The sequence below is a fragment of the Gossypium hirsutum genome, chromosome D08, assembly GCF_007990345.1.
Source record: "Gossypium hirsutum isolate 1008001.06 chromosome D08, Gossypium_hirsutum_v2.1, whole genome shotgun sequence".
Taxonomy (NCBI): Eukaryota; Viridiplantae; Streptophyta; class Magnoliopsida; order Malvales; family Malvaceae; genus Gossypium; species Gossypium hirsutum.
Genome location: NC_053444.1, coordinates 49587355 through 49611577, shown reverse-complemented (window position 1 = coordinate 49611577; position 24223 = coordinate 49587355). Strand labels below are relative to the sequence as shown.

At 35.3% G+C, this 24223-nt stretch overlaps 1 pseudogene; it reads left to right on the top strand.

Moving 5' to 3' along the window:
* Positions 1-18791: 18791 nt before the first annotated feature.
* LOC107899921 (transcription factor bHLH80-like) lies at positions 18792-20894 on the top strand (annotated as a pseudogene).
* The last annotated feature ends 3329 nt before the right edge of the window (positions 20895-24223 follow it).

The window sequence follows — 24223 nt, the reverse complement described above, 5'->3', positions numbered from 1 at the left end:
GGCATACATTCTTCAGTTAATTGGAGGTTATCTGATGCCGGACTTATCACGGAGCCGCGTACATCTAAGATGGCTGCTGAAACACGTTGATTTTAGAACAACCGGTGAATTGAGTTGGGGGTATGCCGTCTTGGCCACATTATATAGGGAGATGTGTGGGGCGACGCGACCGAGGAGAGCAAAAATAAGAGGTTGTCTGTCACTACTGCAGTCATGGGCACGGTTTCGTTTTCTATTTCTACGTCCTCGAGTGGACCACCCATATACATTCCCACTCATAACAAGGTAAATTTTATATTAGATTTTACAATTATTATGTAGATATTTAAAAATAAAAGTATGCTAAAAGTTTATTTAATTAGGTGGAACCATCCGGCAAGTCATGCTCGATTACCTACCGAACTTGAAGATATACGACTTCTATTAGACCAACAGTCGGAAGCACATGTAAGTATTAAATAAAATTGATATTTCCATCATTCGCTAGTCGATTGGTAATTAGTATTTAGTATTTAATATTATGTATATAACTAATATTTCTATACTGTTCATATAGTTTCAATGGACACCATATGAGGATCCAGTAATTCGGGCAGTAATTTCGGATGAGTTCTTACAAAATCGAAATGCTTGGTACGTGAAAGTCGCGTTGATCAACTACGCGACCGTGGAGCCGCACCAGTCAGATAGAGTGCTACGACAGTTTGGATGTAGACAACTGATTCCCGTGGAACCTGAGGTGTTTGACGATCAACACAAAGTTGACCTTCGGCAATTGAATACGGATTGGCTGAGATACTGGTCCAAGTACATGGAAATGTGGGAAGATCGGTATGAATATGTACCTACTCGGGAACCAATCATCGTTCTGGAGTTAGCGTGCGTGCCGGAATACATGCCATAGTTTAGGATCCATGGCAAGCCGTATTTACTGACGCCAGAGGAGAGGCAGCGGCAAATATGTGTCCAAAGGGAAAGGCGCGAGCCTCTAAATCTAAGACGAGGAGACGACGATGCTGGCCTCTCAACGAGGCCCAGACATTCACTCGGCCCATCACCAGCGGCCATGCAATCACTAGGCCCAATGAGAGCACCAACACAGTCACCCGACCTAGCAGTTCAACCGATGATACCCACGCAACCACCTTTTCAGATGATGCCAGGTGCGTTTCCTAGCCCTTTTATGTATCCTAACCCTTATATGTATCCTTTTTCGAGTCCTATGGCAGGTTGGAGCCAATGGCCCGGTTCAGCTCCATTTCCTGTTACGCCGAGTGGACCACCGATGTATAGGCCAGCGGCGCACGAGGGATCGCAAGAGGGGCCGTCGGAGAGCTTTTCTTTTTACCAATCCCCACCATCGTATGGGTTTCAAACACCGTCACTGTTGGTGATGCAAACACCTCCACATTCACTATTCTTTCAAGGTGGATCATCGTCCCAACTCCGACAACAGATGCCCTACCGAAAGAACTAAAATCCCCGCCGTAGGAACCACAACTGCCACCGGAAGCTGGACAAATGAGGAATCCAGCGCGTAACTGTCGACGGCAGCCATGTGGCACTGAATCCGGCGGGCACGGAGATTGATTTTTGTATTTAAATTTATTTGTACAAATATTTTGAATATTTTGATATTATTTGATGTAATAAAATAGAAATTTTTTTGAGTTATTACTAAAAAACCCTAAACTAATTTATTAAAAATTTATAAATTTATAAATTATAATTAAATGCATAATTTAATTGACAAATCATAAACCCTTAAGCTAAAAACCCTAACCCTAATCCTAACACTTAACTTAAAAACCCTAACCCTTAAATTAAAAATGCTAACCCTTAATTTAAAAACCCCAAACCCTAAACCTAAAAACCCACTAACCCTTAACTTAAAACCCTCAAACCCTAAACCTAAAAACCACAAACCTTAAACTTAAAAACCCCAAACCTTAAACCTAAAAACCATAAACCCTAAACTAAAAACCCTAAACCTAAAAACCCTAACCCTTAACTTAAAAACCTCAAACCGTAAACCTAAAAACCATAACCCTTAACTTAAAAAACACAAACCCTAAACCTAAAAACCATAAACACTAAACTTAAAAACACTAAACCCTAAACTTTAAAACCCTAAACCCTAAAACCTTAACTTTAAAACCCTAACCCTTAAGTTAAATATAATTGATAATTCTACTAACCATTAATACAATTATCAGTTAATATTTTTACATTCACATAATGTTAGATTTGAAAAAATGTTTTGACTGGTACTAACAATTAATAATTTGATATAATTTGATAATTTTACTAACAATTAATACAATTATCAATAAATAATTGAAAAAATATAATTTATTTACAATTACATTCAATTATTCTGGTTAGGGCATGATCGACTTGTATGGCCTGGATTCCTACACCATCAGCACAACTTCTGTTGACTGGTTTTTTCTCGGATATCCATATTGTTACGTATTCTAGTCGAGCAAGGTCGACCCTTTGGTTTACGATGCAATTCTCTATCCGGTAACAGCTTAAAAGGAGCAAGAGATACGGGCGGTCACTTATGTTCATCTGGGACAGGTGGGAAAACGTGTCTCCAGACGCTATACATGTTTTCTAATTTGTACACTTCGTCCACATAGCTCATCGGATCTAGACAGAGATTCTGACAAGCTGCAATAACATGAGCGCATGGATAACGAAGTGCATCAAACATCCCACAGTCACAAGTCCTATTTCGCAAGTGTACACGATATTGCCCGCCAACAACATCTTGGTGCGGCCTATCAAACTCTGTCACGCGAAACCATAAATTGTCTCGATTGTGACACACTGTGTGCATGGTGTTTGCCCTTGCCTTGGCCTTGTTAATTTCTTGAACTATCTTACTGCACCATACATGGCCTCCCTGCATCTGGCCTGCATAACTTGCTGCTCGCTTTGGAAATAGCGCCGCCAAACGAAAATATGTCTCTCGCACAACCGATGTTATCAGTAGATGGTGTGTTCCTTTTAGAACAGAATTTATGCATTCAGCTAGGTTCAACGTCATATGGCCATATCATAGGCCGTCATCGTATGCTTGTGCCCATTGTTTGAAATGTATGTTATAGAGGTAGTTCGCCCCTTCTCCGTTAATTGAACGTAAAATTGCCAACATCTGGTGAAAACGGTCTTTATTTATTTCATACCCTGCCAATATAAGTTCATAACGAATATTACATACCACTTCTACAAATAAAACTAATTCAAATTGACAAACGAAATAACACAGATATAGACTAAATACTCATGTTGGTCACTTGTTGTCGTTCGCTCTTAGATGAATATTGCCCAGTAGTAGTTCGAAACAATGTGTCTTAGGCAATATCTATGGTGTGTGCGCTGCCATAAGCTTCTCTGTCGATCAAATGCAGCTAGTATACCGGCGCCCCGATCTGAAATAACACAGATATTAGGTTGGGGGCACACATGCCTCATTAACCTAGAGAGAAAGAAATCCCAGTCATCAGACGACTCCCCTGGTATTATTGCAAATGCAATTGGAAGAATTCTTCCACTGCCATCCTGTGCCACTGCAAGCAATAGCCGATGAGTATACCTACCGAAATAAAGGTACCGTCAATTTGTACCAATGGCTTGCAGTATGGGAATGTGTCTCGACATTGCTTAAAGGTCCAAAACAGGCGTTTGAACACTTGGCATCCACGTAGCAATCGACTGTTGTAGTAAGCATGTTCCGTTTCAAGGTCTGTGATGGCACCTGGGACGTATCTCTTTAGCACCTGACACCACTGCCATATTTCATTATATGAGGCGTCCCACCCACTATGCATCTTCTCCAACGCCTTTTGCTTAGCTATCCAAGCCTTGCGGTAAGAGGGCGTATACCCCATTTGGCTACGAATATTAACAATTAACACCGGCACTGAAGTCCTGGGATCTGCTTTTACCGTGGGCAGTATCAAGCTAGCTAAGATAGCTGAATCCATCTTGGGATGATCTTGTGAAACACCTATAAACGGGGTACATTAAATAATGAAACACCTATTCAGAAACCGTCAATACTGTACCTGCAGCACATGTATGTGGACCTTTGTACTTTTTAATCTCCCACAACCCTGTCCTTTTCCTTAACGAGGCATAGATTTTCCATGAACATGTGCCGTCTTGCACCGCACACTTCGCCTCAAACTTATCAGATTTGGATTTAACGACGTGGTAGTTAACGCCGTTTTTGATGCTATGTTGTTTCAAAGCACCAATAAAACTATCCTTGTTGGTAAGCTGATTACCAACTTTAAATTCATTCGAATCTACCCCCAAACTTGTACGATCAATCAACCGGTGTGGTAGATCTGGAAACTCTAACGCATCATCTGCAGAAAGATCGACATTATGCATGTGGGCTGGAGGTGAGTATGCTCTGAATTGTGGATTTTCTTCTTCATCTGTACTCCTTTTAGCATTTTCAGGTTTTGTTGAAATAGGCACCGGTTCAGAAAATAAGCCAATTTCTGCACCATCGGGCCCAGGCTCTCGAGGTGGATCTACATCGAAGTCATCTTCTAACCAACAATCATCTATAGCGTACGAGGTCCCTTCACCGGTTGACTTGGTAGGGAGTACATCATCCCTTCTTCTAGGCATTTCATAACGTCCCCAATTGGATGTAGATTTCCACCCACTAGAACTTGATGTCGTTCCCCAATACGTATTTCTAGCATCAAACATCGAGCCACCGACGTACATGTCCCATCCACCGATAGAATGTCTTGCAGGGGATATGCATTCGACACCGCTACCAAACATGGGTTGTTCCATATTTTGTAACCTGCTAACCGAGTGTCGGCCAGGGGTCGTGTATACATCTCAAACACCGGTCGCAAGTACATCATTTGGCAATGTAAATTGTACATATAACTTAATATAAGGTACTCCACTAGCAAGATGAGTTGCCTCCAAGCTACGAGCACCTGCACCATTGCCTCCAAGCTACGAGCACCTTTTATGTCGAACGAGTCATATGTCACCAGATCAACAGAAGAACAAAATCGATACGTGATAGATAGAACTTTCATTGGTGTCGTTCCGAAAATTTTACGCCTAATTCTTTTACGAAGTTCTATCAAATCTATGTTCTGGTTAAAAACCAGTCGCACCATATTCTCCGACAAAAAAACAACACCATTCTCGGTGTAGTAAACCTTACCATCATAGTAAATAACAACACTAATACGTTCACTCATATTTGAAACTCTAACCTTCTTAGCCTCTCTAAATTGTTTCTGCTGTGACTTATGCATTCTGAGAACATTTTTTTGCCTCATTTATAGCCTCAGCCCAAACATGCTCCTGTAGCAAAAGCGCGTCCACGTGGGCGCGATTTCACAAATTTTTCTCATAAAACATCCTGGTAGAAGCGATTTTATACTATTTGCTCAAAAACGTCAACTCGAAATTATTTCTTCCAGGACCAACTGTAGCAAAAGCGCGTCCACGAGGACGCGATTTCAGAAATTCTTCTCAAATAGCATCCTGCTTGAAGCTTTTTTTTATGCTATTTGCTCAGAAACGTCTACTCGAAATAATTTTTTCAGGACCTACTGCAGCAAAAGCGCGTCCACGTGGGCGCGATTTCACAAATTCTTCTCATAAAGCATCCTAGTAGAAGCGATTTTATACTATTTGCTTAGAAACGTCAACTCAAAATTATTTCTTCTAGGACCAACTGTAGCAAAAGCGCGTCCAGGAGGGCACGATTTCACAAATTCTTCACATATAGTATCCTGCTTGAAGCGTTTTTTATACTATTTGCTCAGAAACGTCAACTCGAAATTATTTTTCCAGGACCTACTATAGCAAAAGCGCGTACACGTGGGCGTGACTGCAAAAATCCTTCTGATAAATCATCCTGCTTTGATTTTATCTTAAAAACCCATAAACACGAAACGTAATCAAATTTTGAATAAATTTTAATTAATTTAATTATGAAACCCTAAACCCTAAAATTTAATAAATTTTAATTACAAAACGTAATTTAATTAATTAATTTCTCTCCAAAACCCTAAAAATCCTAACATGGGAAACACAGTGAAATTGCGTCCCCAAGGGCGCGCGACGTGGCAGCAAATCGCGTCCACGTCAGCGCGCTTTGATGATGTGGACACAAATCGCGCTTTCAAGGACGCGCTTTGTTGCCACGTCACCATAGCGTGCTGACGTGAACGCGATTTGCTGACATATCCTCTGACTTTGCGCTTACGTGGACGCGATTTAGGGGAAAAGAGTCTATTCCGGTAAAGAATAAAATACCGGGCCTATTTTGGTAAATTTAAAAAAATGGCTTTTTTAGTATTTTGCCCTAATATTAGAGTGCCATATCATTATATAAATCAAAATTAAAAAAAAATTTTGAAATTTTTTTCTAGATACTAAATCTTACCTAATTTCTTAGAAAAAATAATAATAAAACCAAGTTAAAAGTGCTAACCAAAGTTTAGGGTGTAAAACATGACACTCAACTTGGACCAAGTCTATCAAATTTTGCTCATGAATTAAGATGGGGATCTTGTGCTACCATCATGTGAGCTTGAGCCAAGCCTGTGCTTTCTTCCTCTGATCAAGCTCCTGCATCAACAATGTTATATATATAGTATTTTAATATATCGTTTAGGATTTTTTTCAATATATTTTTCTTCTATATAAGATTATACCATATTTTAGTATATCATTTTGATTTTATTTGTAAAACACGACAATACTGATCTCTTTAATTTCATTTGCCTTTTTGCAAGAATGGCATACTCCTATACTTTAAATTGATGGCCCTCCAGAACCATTTAACATTATCTATAGCGTATCCCGCAATCATATTGTTTTTGTAAAGAAATATAACCTAACTATACATATTATACCTTCGTATTGGAGGGAACCATTTCAGAAAATAAAAACAAGAGAGGAAAAGGATTTGATTGGTGTCGTTTTCCGCCCAAGATAGCGGTAGTGAACGGAGGACCACGATAACTCACGGCGGCACTGGATGAAAGGAAGAAAAAGGTTGAAGGGGTAAAAGAGAGGTTATTTTTTGTGGCATTGTCGGTCGTAGTGTACCATCAACGGCGGCTAAAAGAACAGTGGTCTCTAGGGTTTCCTGGGAAGGAAAAAAAAGGCTAAATTAGGCAAAAATGTCAATTTTAAAAATTAATTGAGTGATTAGGCCAATTTGTAACATATTTACCGGAATAGGCTAGTCTTGGAGAAAAGGGGAAACGCGTCCAGCTGGATGCTTTTTCACCCCACGGTAACCTCCCCTAACGGTCCAGTTGCTAACGACCATAAAAAACGTCTAATTTTTATTTCTATATAAACCCAAATATTTTCCTTATTTTTTCAATCAAATCCATTTCTATCAATTCTCTTAATTCTCTCAATTCTTTCAAGAATTTAATTCTAAAATTTTAATTAAAATTCTCTTAAATTCTTGATTTAATTCGGGTTTTTTATTCATTTTAAATCAATTTTGGAATGACAAATACTCTTATTCATTTCAATGACAACCACATTTCCGCGATTCAACTGTAAATGGTAAGAAAATATTTTTAATTTTTATAATTTTATTTAAGTTCATTATTAAGTTGTTAAAAATATTAAATTTTATTTATTTTTTATTTTTTATAATCACGCCGAAGATCATATTTTGGAGTCGTGTATGCAAAATCTATCTATAATATTTTCGCATATGATTGAACCCTATTTGGAAGTTGTGGGATTCTTGCACGTGTCTTGTATGCTCGGGGGTGTAAATTGGACCCTACACTTATCAGTGTGTTAGTGGAAAGATGGAGACCTAAGACACATATTTCACCTTCCATGCGGTGAGTGTACAATCACACTCGAGGACGTTCAATTATAGCTCAATTTACGGGTGAATGGGCCAGTTGTTATGGGATCGGTGGCAGTTGGCGATTGGAGTGACACTTGCGAGTAATTGTTTGGCAAGGTGCCAAAAAGGCTTTTCGGTGACCAGATAGAGATGAAATGGTTGCAAGAAAATTTTTGAAATCTCTACGGGAGTTCAAGTCCCGTTGAAAGAGAACAACACGCCCGAGCGTACCTTTTGAGGTTAATCGGAGGTGTTCTGATGCTCGATAAATTTTGAACTCTTGTACTTTTCAGGTGGTTGCTACAACTCTTCAACTTAAAAAAAGCATGCCGACTTAGTTGGGGGTTAGTCGTGTTGGCGACGTTGTACCAAGAGATGTGTCGGATGACACAACCACAAAAAATAAAAAAATGGTGGTTGTGTACTCCTTCTACAGTCATGGGCATAGATCTAGCTACCATTTTTACGTCCCCGAGCCAACTACCCTTATGCTTTCCCATTCGTAACAAGGTAAAATTAATTCTATAATATAATTATCATTATATTATTTAATTAAGCCGATTTAAAAAAAATTATTTGAATAGGTGGAACCATGACCCGAATTATGTGGGACTACTAGAGGAGCTCGAAGATTTTCGACTATTGTTAGATCAGCAACCGAAAGCTGAAATTAGTTTTTTAAACTTTTTAATTATGTAATATTTATGTAAGGATTCAAAATTAATATTAAGAAGATAATAAACTTTATTATTTCGTACTATAGTTTGAATGGGTCCTATCCAAATTCTTGTTCAATAGCAATATCTGACATGTGAAGGCGTTGTTGATAGTTTACACCACAGGGAAAATACACGAATTTGATCGAGTGATGCACAAATTTGGGTTTAGGTAAACTATTCTGCTGCCACCCCAAGACATCAGAACACTGCACAAGGTCAACTTGTTGGAGAAAACCGATGAAGATTAGCTTAAATTTCACAAATAATATATCAACATTTGGGAGCATAGGTATGATTTCTTACCTATCTGTGAACCAATTGTTGCTTGGGAATTGGCAACTGATTCGGAGTACATGCCATGGTTGAGACACCATGACAAGCCATATCTACTGCCGAAGGAGGCGAGGGGTAGGCAACGTAGTCCAAGAAGGCCACAACGATCAAACCAGAATCTAAGGTGTGGAAAAGGTGCTGAGATGAGTTCAACACAGGCTTGAACCCAATAAGAGGCACCGATGGCTACACCTGTAACAACCCTATTTTAAGCGGTACTAGAAACAGTAGTTTTGAAATCCCGTTTTCCAATGATTGAGTTCATGAATTTTAATTATTAATATTTACAAGGTTATTACTATATTATACTAAATTATGGTCTAATAATTTTGGTTATGTGGAAGTTGGTCAAGGTACAAGTGATTTGTACCTAAAGTTAGTGGTTTTAGAAAATGAGGTTTTGGGACCTCATTTTTGCAAACCAAGCTCGTAAATATTTCTATTATATATTTACAAAGTTCTTATATAGGTTAATTGAATTCTGGTTCAAAAATTTTAATGATTTGATAGTTAATTAAGGTATAAGGGCTAAATCGTAAATATCATAAAAGTTAATTGCTATTGATTTTTAATTATTAAAAGGGCTTGAATGATAATTAACCAAGGTTTATATTGGAAGTCAACCCATTTTAGCATGTAAGTGCACGGTTTGAAGGGATTTTAATTAATAATGTTAACATTTTTTAAATATTAATATATGTATAAGATATTATTAGTAAAACAAATAAGTATAAGGTGGAAGGTGAGAGAAAAAAACTATCTCATCTTCATCCCTTCCATCGAAACCTCCATTGAAGAAAACTCTCTTAGGGCTCAAGCATTTAACTTTGCATAGTGAGTTTACATCAACCCATTTTTCATGAATTTTATGTTTTTGATATCATTGTGACTCGGTGTAGCTAACTCGGGTGTTAATTTTTGATATTGTTAAAGATCTTAAATGTTACCATTAATGAACTTTGCATTTTTTGATGCTATTATATTATTGGTTAAACTTAGAGATGAAATAGGGACTAAATTGTAGAGTGAAATTTGTTAATTTTGAGTTTATGGACTAAAATGTAAATATTGAAACTAATATGAAATTTACGTAATTATTGAATTTAGAGGACTGTACAAGGATGAAATTGAAATCAAGCTGATAAAATATGGCTTAAATGTGAAAATTTCGGTCTTAGGGACTAAATTGAATAAAATCCAAAAATTTAGGGGACATACAAAAAATGAAATTAAGTTGATACATGCTTAATATATTCTGTTATAAGATGTTTAGAAAAGATAATTTGTAATGAATTATTATAGATTGGATTTGGATCAATCAGATAATAATTGAGAAATAGGAGAAATTACAAATTAGTCCTCAACTTCTCGTTGGTTGCTATTTTCTAGGTAAGTTCATATGAAACTTATTGTATTCTATTATTATATTTGAATTTTTTGTTTATACCTATTAATTTTTTATATACAGAAGTGTAATTTTTATTAATATGACATCTATCAGACTAAATTGTAATATAAGAGAGTTAAATGGTAATAGTGAATAGATGAGTGGTATTGATTGATCGAAGCTGTGATACGATTGAATGATGTGTATATGTCAATATTAAAATGTATTTGGATTGTTTTTTGAAATATGAAGGCGTATATATGGCTATAGAGATTGAATTAGTATGAATACAATAATAGTACTGTATGAATGAAACGTTATGTGAAACGATGATATGTATAGAATGGTGATACAAAGATTAAAATGTTACTAAGACAGTGTTAAGGCCCGTGTAAACTTAGTGAATAACTAAGATATAAATGACATGTCATTAGGTTTTAATTATAGCAGGCACTATATGCCGGAGTTTATAATTTATCAGATACTATGTACCGATGTTTATATTGTATCAGGCACTATGTGTCAGTGTTTATAATTTATCAGGTACTATGTACCAATATTTATATTGTATTAAGCACTATGTGGTAATGTTTATAGTTTATCACGTACTATGTACCAGTGTTTATATTGTATCAGGCACTATATGCCAGTGTTTATAATTTATCAGGTACTATGTACCGATGATGGATACCTTACCGATGGCTGAGATCCTGCATGTGTTACAGATTCTCCATAGCTATGGGTTAATGTCCCAATTTACAACTTGTGTGAGCAATCTTATCCCGTGCATCCAAAGTAAATTTACTATAGTTCTCCGGGCGAAAATAGTAAGTAAACAATTCCAAAATGAATAGAAAGATTAATTATGAAATTGATTATTACACGTATGAATTGTGTGTGAATAAAAAATTGAATGAAGTAATTTCTAATGTTTCAAAACGAGTATGATTGAATGTGCTATGAAAGAGAACTTAAGTATATGTGTTATAAATTGATGATGAATTGGATATTATATGCTTTGCTATATTAAATCTTTGAATAAGTATATGTGATTTGCATTAATAGTTCTTGATGTATAAATAAACTAACCTATTGGTTGTTTTTGTGGAAATGTATACAGAAGTACAAGGAAGATAAGAATGCCATAATAATTACCAAATTGATTTAATAGTTTAATTTAGTTTAAGGTCAAGGTATGTTGTCTAAATGTCATATGAGCTTACTAAGTAGTCGTAATGCTTTTCTTGTTTGCTTTTCTGTCTCTGAATAGGTTAATTTGTGGAATGCGTCGATCGGATCAACTCAGAGCTCACACTATTTAGCCTCTGATTCGATAGTCTTTTATTTTGTTACAGATTCAGTTATGTGTCCTGTATTTAGGGTTGTATTTTTGTTTAAATTATCTTGGATGTTCATGATCTTGGTTTAATGATGTTGATGATGTTGGATGATGTTGGATGATTTGGTATTATTATAAGATATGTATGTGGCAAGTGAATAACCATATTTGTGACAAGTGAATGACTAGGTCCTAATGTTCCATAGGTTAATATAACTAGTTTGGATTGATAAGTTTGTTTGGCTTTGAATATGATTTGGTGGTATAAGTTTTGGTATATGGAAATGATATTAAAAATGGTGTTAAATGGTAAGTCAATGTATATAGTTTTGGATGTGAATATGTGTTCTTGAGTTTTAAGAGATAATTTTGTAAAGTTGTTGAAATGGTTTATATGTAATGTTAGTTTTGAAAGGTTATATTGTATGTCTTGGAAACATGAATGTTATATGTGTGTGTGGTTAAGGTGTTCATAATTTTGAAGTAACAAAGAGGTCGATTCTAGATAATGCTAGGATGAAATTTTAATGCATGTATGTTAAATGATAGTAGCTATGTTTGAAGCCTAAATGGTTAAGTTTGGTGTGAAATAAAGTGAGGTCAATGAAGTGAGATTTTGACAAGTTATTTTGATAAATTGAAAGTTGTAACATAAGCTTATATGCCTATTTGAATTGGATGAATGTTTTGAAAGTTTCTTAGATATTCATTGTGATGATTCCAATGTGGCATATTGGTAAAGTATTTAGGAAGAAGTTACAAGTTGTATTTTTGGCATGGAAAGTGTATGTTTGAACAAGTATTTGTGTTGGCTAAATGTGTATTTTAGGTCCCTTTGAATGGTTTAATTGAGCTATGCATGTAGTGACTTATTTTTACACCACACGGTTTGACACAAGGCCATGTGTCACACACAGGCTAGTGACACGGCTGTGTGCTCTTTAGAAATTAAGAAGTATATGTATCACACGATTTCAGTCTGTCACACGGTCGTGTGATTTTTTATGAAATTTGAAATTTGATCCACACGAGTTCAGTGAGTTACATAGCCTGGACACACAACCGTGTGACCTCTGTGTTGCATAATTTCCATTATCTTTTTAAAATATTACGATTTGATCGCTATGTGTTTTTGGGTCAATTTTTGAGCTTTCGTAAGCTCAATTAAGGCTCAGATTTAATTGTATTTAATAATATTTGAATGTTTATGACATGATTGATTATTGGAAGGCTTTATTTATGATATAATTGATCTTTAATTTCAAAAATGTTGCACATTAGTCCTAGTTAATTTTTAGCTTGATACTAGTGAATACATAAGCTTGTATAAGGCCCGAGAAAGATTTATATTGGGTGATTATGCAGTGAAGTGATTATGATTGTATGATTCATGTATAATTTGAATGTTAATTGTGTATTTTTGAATAAATATCACGTTTATTTGAAATAATTGATGTGAATTGAATGTGTTTTGTTTTAGCTTTAACTGTAGCACTTTGTAGCTCAGGTCTTATGACTGGATAGATAAGGGGTTTTACATTTAGTGGTATCAAAGCTACGGTTTAGTTGATTCTAGGACTGAACATAGCCTGTGTTGAATCTAGAAATACATGCCTCATTAATTTGGGATAGTGTGATGTAGTATGATTCGACCTGACTTTCAGCTGAGTTTAAATTATGTAGTATTAGATGAGGTAAATGGTAATGTTTTCGCTTCCAATCAAGGAGCTAGTTATAGTGTGTCATTTCGCAGAGGTTGGATAGTGAAACAAGAGGTTTTTTCTTTTAAAAGATAAACTAATAATTCTTAGAGTTATGCGAGCTAATCTTGTGGCTCCACGACCTTCACCACCAATGGTACCTTCCAAAGCATTCTTTTGTCCTCAAAATCTGGTAAGTGTTCATAAACCTTTAGTTAATAAGATTTTGAAACATGGAGCTAAATAATTCAGGGATGAAACTGATGATGATGCGGCTAGAATTGAATATTGTTGGAAAATACTTAGCAAGTTTTGATGAAATAGTATGTTTTTCTGAAGATAGTCTAAAGCACTATGTCACTTTGAAAGGTGAAGGTTATCATAGATGAATAACTTTGACAACAGGTTTTGCTAAATATCAAGAAAATTGAAAACTCTTCCAATTAGAGTTCAAGAAGAAATACATCATTTGACTGTACCTAGAAAAGAGGCACAGAGCATTTCTAGAGCTAAAACAGAGAATTATGTCTGTAACAAAGAATGAACGAGAGTTTATCAGACTTGGTAAATATACCAGAGATATAGTACCAATAGAAGCTAAAATGTTGACTCGTTTTATATGGGGTCTAATTGAAGATGTACAAATGTTAATGAGAGCTTTGAAATAGAAAGAGTTTGTAATTTTATCTAAACGATCATAAAACGTGGAAGACGTATACAATGAAAGGAAATAGACCAAGTTGAGACTCCGTGATTGCGGTAAACAGAGTACAATTAGATCATTTTTGAATCCTCCATCGATGTAATCAAAAGATGTTTATAGTTGTTTCACTTATCCGTCAGGATTTTCAAGAAAAGATAAGCCGAAATCAAGTAACTTGAGATCCCCGACTACATCAGCAGCCAGTATTGGAAGTATTTGTAAAATGGATAGATCGGTTTGTATTCATAGTGAAAAATCATTGAGGTGAGTGTTGACTATATAATGAGGCTTTTATTTATGTGGTTCTAAGGAACATTGGAAACGAGATTGTTTGAATTGGACAGACTGAAACGAGAAACAAAGTATGAAATCTGTGACCACTCCTCAGAAAAATAGACGATCGAGAATATAATAGTAGTGTAGAGAACAATAAAATGAAGATTAAATATACGATTATCAGATCTACAGCTGAGGCTACTGTCAGAGCTTGTGTTATTCGAGCTCATGGGGAGGTTTCTGTTACTAGTATTATTATCGGTACATTTCCTTAAAAATATGATATCATTCATGATATATATTGGTTGACTTGTTACAAAATGGTAGAAATTGTAGACTGAAGAGAATTGTACTGATGTTAGAAGAGTGTATAGATTAATGTTAGCATTGACAGATCTGAATTTTCCACCAATATCATGGTTGTGTTATCTATTCAAATAATGATCAAAGAAGGTTTTTCATTTTAGATGCAAAATCCAAGATTTAGTATAATACTATAATAACCTCATAAATATTAATAATTAACATTTACGGACTTAATCACTAGAAAACAGAGTTTCGAAACTACTGTTTTCGGTATCGCTAAAAATCGGGCTATTAAAGCACCACCTCCCGGTCATTATAGCTAGACTTATTCTGGTGCTTTCACTAACCATGTATTTTTTACACAAGCACCACACTGCACACCATCGTACCCTGCTTCAACACCTTTTGCAATTCTGCAGCTATGTTTTTTGCACCACATTCGTCCCCAGCATATTACACATCAATATCGACGTATCCACCACCTCTGAAAATTCCACCATATTATATGCAACCGATGTATACAACACCATACACTTGTACCCCGTTAGTGTCACAAACACCCCTAACATCATTGTTCTACCAATGTGGCTCATCTTTTCAACTACCTGTTTATAGAACGAAGGACACACGATGGCAACCTACGATGACATAGCACTCAACCTTAGAGGAAGGAGATAAATATAAAGACGACGATCGAGGTGAAGTTGAATATGAAGAAGAGGAGCTAGAACCCCAACTTGTACAAAGAAGAAATCTTTGTACAAAGAAGAAATCTTTCTTGCAACCAATACCCATGGGTTGTGGCACACATTCAGCCTGACGAAGCCGATGATTTTTTTGTCTTATCATGTAAATCATACATGTAAATTTTGATACTTGAGATCGATATTACAAATGTAATGGTTTGAAATAAATATTGTTTTTGAAACACAATCGATAAGTTTTAAGTGACAATTTGTTTGAAATAGTTGTAAGAGATAAACTTCAAAATCTATCTTTCAAGCAGTTAGAAAATATTATGTAATAGACCTAAGTATCGATACCCCTGACTTGGTATCGATACCACTTTGAGCTTCGAAGTTAAAAAAATTAAAAAAAATAAATTTATCGATACATTGAACAAAATATCGATACCTTAACTAATTTATAGATACCAAACCTATCGTATCAATACCAGTTTGAGCTTTAAAGTTAAAAAAAATTTGATAAACAAACAAAAAGTATCGAGACTTCAACAAAGTATCAATATATGTATTGGTACAATTATTTCCATGCATTAGGTATTTCATATAAAAAAACATATATGGTCAATTAGGTTTCCAAAAAAAATGGAATAGATTTTTATATTGTATCATTCTGTTTTGCACATGAATAATATATCGATATTTAAAATTTACCAATATTTATATATCTATGAAAAAAAATTAACAAACCATTATACGAAAAATGGATAAATTTGTTAACGAGGTCTTGTCCTCAATGTATCCTCGAAGTGTGGATATTTTGGCTAGTATGCCCTGGTTCTTATAATAATTGCATAAGCTTGGTTGGTCTGTCCTCTCCCGAATATTCATATTGTCGCGTATTCGATTAGAATTTGATTGACCTATTAGGTTCCGATGCAATAAAATATTTTGTACCAACTAGAATGGAGCAGTCGATACAAGTGGCCACATATGTTCATCTAGGGCCGGTGGGAATTTAGCTTTCCACATGTTGTATATGTGTTCTAGTTTGCGCACTTCATCCACAAAGCTTTGCAAGCAACAACTGCATGTGCGCATGGATAACGAAGTCTCTTTAGCATATTTCTATGATCAACTACAAACATAAGTCCGTTGTCTCAAGTTTACACAGTAGGCTTACTCGGAAATACCTTGGTCGGGTCTGTCGAACTCTATAACTTGAAACAATAGGTTTGGACGCGAGTGACACACTGTAGACATAGTTTGCTTATTTTGCATTGTCTCTTATTTCTTTCATCACATCCTCACACCAAACGTGTCTGTCCTTTATCTGTCCATTGTATTTTTCCGCTCACTTTGAAAATAATGCCGCCAAGCAGAAATATGTTTCTTTCACAACGGACGTTACTTGCAAATGAAATGTCCCCTTCAATAAGGAATTGATGCATTCTGCTAGGTTCATTGTTATGTGCCCGTATCGTAGACCTCCATTGCACGACTAAGTCCACTACTCAAAGGGTATGTTAGAGAGGTACGTTGCACCAGCCTTGTTAATGGCGTGCAAGTTCTCCAACATTTCATGAAAACGATGTTGGACGAGCTTGTACGCTATCGCAGAAAATAAATATTTTATCCATCAATGATGTCCAAGTATACATAGTTGTCAACAAGTAATAAAGTAATAAGTAAAAAGTATTGTCTCCACAGGGATTGTATATGTAAGGCAAAAATTGTGAAATTATTAAATAACAAGTCGGTGAAAGAAATAAATAAAAGTGAATTTAATAAATATTTTACCTAATGTAAATTCCCTAAATTTGCAAAGAAAAATGAAAGTAAATACTACAGAATAAAAATCAACAAAGCACAAGCTTAAATTAATATGACATGAATGAGCTAGATTAATTACTTTCCTTTAATTTAAAAATTTTAATAATGTTACGGTCAATCCGTTGGCAAATTGGCTATTTACTAACCTTAAATTAAAAGTTATGAAATCAAACTTTTTAACCTTGAAGTCTCTTTAGCATATTTCTATGATCAATTTACATCAAAACCTCACAAGCAGATATCGTGGTTATACAAGGTAACAATATTGTTAAATACCATTACTAATTAAATTTCCAAGAAATCAAATATGCACCATTCAAATATTGTGTCCACTAATTATCATTTTGTTTGAATAAAATAATTAGTCCAAATGTTTCCCAACATTAATTATGCATGAATAAACATGAGCATGATTTTAGTTAAATGAGTAAACAAGCTAATACAAAAAACATAATTAACAAAGTATAAATAAAATAAATCAATTAATTGCAATTAACCTGACTTCAACAAAATTAAGCTATAAACATTGAACTGAAAGCAAAAGAATAAATTGCAATCATGTTTATCAACTTGAACAGAAGTAAAAGAGTAGAAGAAAGAAACCAAAAGTCAATTTTGTTGACTTCTTTAACACTGGTAGTATTGATCTTCCTTTGCTCCCCTCCTTTGCTTTGATGCAGAAATATTCTCTCAATGTCGATTCTAGCAACTCTCAAAATCTTACTGCTTTGCTTCTCTCAATTTAATGTTTCTTATCTAGAGTGTAGTGCTTAAGAAGTGGAAAAAAATAGGATTAATGAATGATGGAATGATGCCCTATTTATAGTGGAGAAGCCCCTTAACGTCCCATCCTAAAAATAGCATAGGAATCCCTTGAAAATCTCACTTGTGTGCCCATTCGTTGAGTAGTGGAAGAAGAGTGGATGAATTTGGTATTTGTGGAAGAGGAAGAATTCGTCCCCTTGATTCCCTCCACTTGGTGGTTGTCATCCCCTTATTTTCTCTTGTTGGTTCCTTGATTCAAGGAATAAGGTTGAAGGAAAGGTCTTGTGGATTATTTTTCCCTTGGATAGATGGTTTGGGATTCCTTTTGGATGGGTTGGGCCTTCAAATTTTTTAGTGGGTTGTCCAAGGATGCTAACTCCTTTTAGAGTTGGGCCAAGATGGATTCTAAAGCCCAATAAGCATTTTTGGGACATCCAAAGACGTTAACAAATCAGCCTAACACTTGAATTCCTACTTTCTTTCCTCTAATGGGTTCTTTTATTTCCTAAAAAATATGGAAAACAAATTATTTAGCATAAAATTAGTTAAAATAACACATTTACATAGCATTGAAAAATAATAATAAAGAAAAACTATAAAAAGTGTTATCAACTAGAGGTTATCATGGGTTAGGTGGCCCGGCTTGGCCCGATGGCCTGCCCGAAATATGGGAGGGTTCGGGTAAAAATATAGGCCTGAAATATGAGCTTGGTCAAAAAACGAGGCTCGTTTAGAAAACGGGTTGGGCCACAGGCAAAATTTTTTTGGCCTGGGCCCAGCCCAAATATAATAAATATATATTTTATTTTTATTTTTTAAAATACATTTCCCATTAACAGTTTAACACCCATTTCCCCATTTCCCATTTCCCCTCTTCCACGAATCACAATCCCTAACCCGTGCCCGACTGCCCTCCTTTTTTTTTTCTCAATTCGAAAATCAACCTTCACCTCCGACACCAATCCACCTCCACCGATCCACCTCCGATCCTCCACGGCTCCACCCATTTCCAGAATTAGAGGTTAGAGCGAAGCAACAGAACTTTATATCCATAAGTTCTCCAGCTAATTTTCTTGGGAATAATCCTGCTGCTGCCTTTGATGCCTACTTCTCTAACTTTGGAGTTGTTGCAAATTATGACTATTTATCGCCAACCATGGATGTTTCTCCCTCGATTAAGAGGGCTAGTGAGCTTGATACGCAATTCCCACTAACAAAGTTCCATTCTCAGTTGGTAAGACTAAGAGATAGCCATACTAATATTATATTTCAACTTCCACAGCTTGTTAGTTTTTCTATTATATGGATTTTGAATACTTCTGTTTTATGTTTTTGTCGTCTTTGAATTACCTGTGAAAGGATAGATATTGATCGTCTTCTTATTATATTCTTTTTAGTATTCTTTTAATGGTTTAGGCTTTACTATTTCCTTTTAAAGCTGACCAACTAATGGCCATACATTTCTAGCCAAAAAGGAAAGGATAAATTTACTCTTTTGAGCAAAAATATATATGGTTGAATCCCCAATTTTTTTTACAATACCCATTATTTTCCTTCTATTTTTGGGTACAAAGGAGAGCTAAGTGATCAGATTTCTGGTGGGATATTTAATCTTATAGATGTAGATATGGAGAAACTTTTGGAGGATTCGGTACCTTGCAGGGTCTGTGCGAAGCGAGGGTGTGCTACTCATCCTTGAAGTATTGCAGAAAGGGTAAGTGTTTTCATTTGCTGATAATTAAGATGTAAAATGGTGTTTATGTTTAGTTCTAACTATCTATGACTATTTTTGTTAGGTTCAGAGAACACAAATTAGCGATCGCATTAGAAAGCTTCAGGAGCTTGTCCCCAACATGGATAAGGTAGGCTACATCTTGAGATCTATTTTAATCGAAAAATTCGAGTTTAGTATGTAGCTATCATTCTACAAAAGGACTTTCTAACCTATATAAATTTTTCATCCTAATTAAGTTTAAGGCGAAATGTATTGATTTGTCTGATTGGCTACAAGAGACATAAATGAGATTGAACAACAACTATATATCAATATAGATTGGATAATTTCGGTAGAATGGGCATTTTTAGCTTATAGTGACACTTAAAGCACTATTTCTCTATATCTAGTATATAGTAACCAGTTTTATATGTTTAACTGGCTAATTTTTTTATTAGAGAACTAGTTCAACTTGGAGGATGTTGATTATTTGCTGCCTTAGGTTTTAAGTGTGGGATTGGCCGCTGCAGTACTTGTCATCTTTGTAACCAGGATTTTATTACTATAAATTCGTAAATGAAGTAATTAATCATGGGGTGGCCATTATCCTATTTGTAGTGACAAATATCCTCTGTGTTTGTAAGAAAAGAGAAGGAATTTGTCAAAATTTCAGGGTCCTAAAGGTTCATGGAAACACATTAGAAAAGAGATGTAACTCTAGTTCCTTTGGAAATGGTTGCTTAATGCTTAATTGTGGGATGTGGTTGGTACTTGTATCTTTTGCTGATGGTTCTGATAGAGCTTGAGTGCCTATTAAAAGCAAAGAGATGTGTTTGATTCATGGTTATATATAAAAAGTTGTTTTTTATCAAAAGAAAGATTTATATCAACTCCATAATTGTCGGGGAAAGAAAAGTTATTTTGGTGGAGGAAAGGCATTTGAAAGACCTCTCTTAGATTGAAATAAAAAAACTTGCAATATGAATTCATACTTTGTTATGCTCAAATCTTTAAGCGATTTAAGTTGATCAATGTTTTTCCCCCATTAGCGTTACTGTTTATCATATAAGGCATAAGCCAAATGAAATTGGCATGCTTAGGGTGCAACGGAACTTTATATCCATAAGCTCTTATTTTGTTATAAAATTAAATATGTAGATTGGTTAATGTATGGATATTCTGGTTGGTTGCTTATAATTTGCAAGTTTTTTATACAATTTTAGTGTTTTAAAAAAAAACGGGCTGGGCTGGGCTCAGGCTTAGGAATTTTTCCCCAGGCCGAGCCTAGACAAAAGTTTAGGCCTATATTTCAGGCCTGGCTGGGCCCGAGGCCAAAAATTTTTTCTGGGCCCGACTTGAACTCGGCCCGGCCCTGCCCATGATCACCTCTATTATCAACTACCCATAATTTACATAATTTATATCTTAAAAAGTGCTAAAAATAACTCTATATTTTAGAATTAGCAAACCCCAAGCTTAAATCATTGCTCGTCCCAAGAGATGAAAAATGCTAAAAAACCTATCAAGACCAAATAGAATTAATTACGCATGTGGTTATGTATTAACAAAATCGTTCCCTCAAATTAATTTTGCAAATATGCACCTCGTATACAATTATTACCCAAAATTCCTCAAATATCAAAGTGTTAATAAAATCATGATTTCAATGTCCTTTTATATATATGCATTTGATTCCTCTTCACTTAATTTTTTTAATTCCCTAGATTAAAGTAAGCATCATTCATGAGGGTCAATACATGTCTTCATATGTTGAATTCAATAACTAATCTCCACTAATGTAGTCAACTTAGTGATTTAAATTTACAAGTCTTTGTAGGGTTGTAACGGGGCTAGGTTTAAGGTGTGGATTGGATTTGACATTTCTAAGCTTACAACCTTAAACTCAACTTGCCTCGTACTGATGTAATTTGCCTTCAATTGGGGTGTTTTCCCAAAATCATCCAACTTAAATGTAACATCCCGCCCGACGAAAGCTAGTATTTGAGTAAAGTTTATAGAATAAGTTCTGAATGAATAAGGTGATAGATATGACTAAATGTTTAAAGTCTATAGAATACGCCCTTGGATGAAGTCCATGTTAAGATGAGCTTGGGGGTCTGGTGGACCCTCTTGCAAGGTATATGCCACCCCAGCTGATAAACGCTAATGTTTATTTCCTAGTGTTAAGTCCTTAGCTTGAAAGAACTGTTGGTTATATTATTATTTTATAGTTCTGGTTAAACTATTTAGTTGGTTTAAAAAGGACTAGTTAGAATGAGACAAGGTTTTTTAAATTGAAAGGACATGCATTTAAGATGAGAGAGAAAATTATTAGTCACAGGCACCGAAGAAAGGGCATTGAATGAAATAAAACTTGCTCACTAAGTTTTCATTTCGTGTGCACCTATATAAAGCCAACATATGCTTCCTAAGCAAGTTTTATGCTTTCTTTGACAAACCTTAATTTCTCTCCAAATTTTCTTTTTCCTGGAAAAAAACTCTAGCACTAAGAATTGCTTGAAGGATTGGGTTCACTGTATTCATCTAACTCCTCTATCGTTAAGTGCTTGGTAAAGATCGATGAAACTCAAGTTATTTTCATGGTTATTTACGAGGCCCTAGACTTTTGTGCTTTACAGTTAATTTAAAGTGAGAAAGGAGGAAACTTTCAGATTTTGGTTTCCTATTAATGTTTTTGTTAAAACTTGCTTAGCTTTTGGTAAAATGTTATGATAAGATAAATATTGATATTATAGCTTAAGAAACTCTCGAAAGCTCTCAAGATAAGGGTAAGGGTCCTGCTATTTGAACTTTTCTACATCTATCTGGTGAGTTCCTTCTTACTCTATGTGTGTATAGATATGCTTTCATTTATGTCTTATTCAAGGTAATTATACTTATCCTATGAAAATGAAATGTTTGTCCAAGTGAGCAGAAGTTGTTGTCAATGGTCTGTTTTGGGTATGTCTGTGTGAAAGATGTAAGGGTCTTTCTTTGTGTTAAGCCATCACCCCCACTTTTAAAATGAACCATATGGTCTAAAAAGAAAAAAATGAAGTAGATTCATGGCGATGCCTTCAGTGAAATGTGCATTGAACTGGTAGATCGTAATACATGAAAATGGTTGTGCAGCCTTTGGTAGGGCAAGTGTTATTTCAAACCAGATTAACAAGGCTTGACAAAGGAAAAGAAACAAACTAATGATATGAGACTAAAAATGGACTAGGGTTTGGGCTAATACCAAGAAGGTTGTTTGTATAACTGTATGAGCATAGTGTACATGCCAAATGAATAGTGTTTGACGTGTTGTCTATCTCTGTTGGTATTCGCCAATTGGCAAATTGTGTGACTGTGCTGAGATAGAAAGGCTTACTTAAAATGTATAGGATTATTGAATTGTTTACCCTTGAGAATCACTAAGTTCTTTGAACTTACTTAATTACCTTTCCTTCTCAGGCTCGCTGACAAAGCAAAGGAACCTCTAAAGACTATGCCAGAGGATAAATCATCGTCATGAGATTTTTAAGTATTTTGTATTATGTATGGCATGTAAGTGTTGTCATGACGATGTATTTTTGAAGAATGAACTCTATATATTCGAGCTTATGCTTTTGAAACTGTAGATCTAATAAAAAATTCGATATAGTTTTTACATTCCATATTAAGCCCAAATTTATACAACTTCGACTGATCAAGGTTTCATACCTCTTATATATATAGATATGTACATGAGCAATGGTGTAATTTAAATTATGGTTTGCACCCAATATGGTTTGAAAAAATAGTGATTTCAAAGCATTGATGCGCCATTTCTAGGATAACTTTTTAGATTTCAAAGCTGTGCCATTTCTAGGATAACTTTTTATCTTTTTATTTTTCTCTTATTTTTTTTCAACAATGACTACTTGAAGAGATAACTTTTTTAGCATATTCCCTTCTCTGAATTCCCCAAACTTATTCTCAAAACATATCTAAGACAAGCAATGTTAGGACTTGATGGTATAAAAGGTCGAGAAAATTTTTAGGGGAAAGCTACTTAATTCAGGGTTTAAATAAAAAAAAGTATGGCCATATAGCGCAAAATTGGGCTTTTAGGGATAACAATTGATAAGGTGGGCTTGAAAGGCCCAATTGGTCCAAAACAAATATTGCCTAAATCATATTTAAACCGATGCACTTTTTAGGATTTCGCCTTAAGGAAGTGTGATGTTTTGGGGCATGCAAACTTGCATATGTTGCACGTCTGCTTATTGTTTCTACTGTTGAGTTACTAGTTAGCGAAACTTTTTCTAAGACTAAGTGGGGTGTTAGAGGTTAGGTTGGGAGTTAACAGAGAGTCATTTCGATGGCTAATGTAGCTCGCCAAATCAGGGTAAAAAATTTGTAGGTCGGGTTTGTGGTGTTATATTTATTGGTATCAGAGCTAGGTTAAGCTCGTCATAGCAGGGGAAAGGTCGATAAGTTTTCTAGAAAATGTCGAGGTGAGCTCGCCAAAAAGTGGCGAAGTGTGCTTGCCAGATTTGACGAGGTAGGCCGCCAGAGCAAAAAATTAAGTTTGCTTGTATGAAAATTTTGAA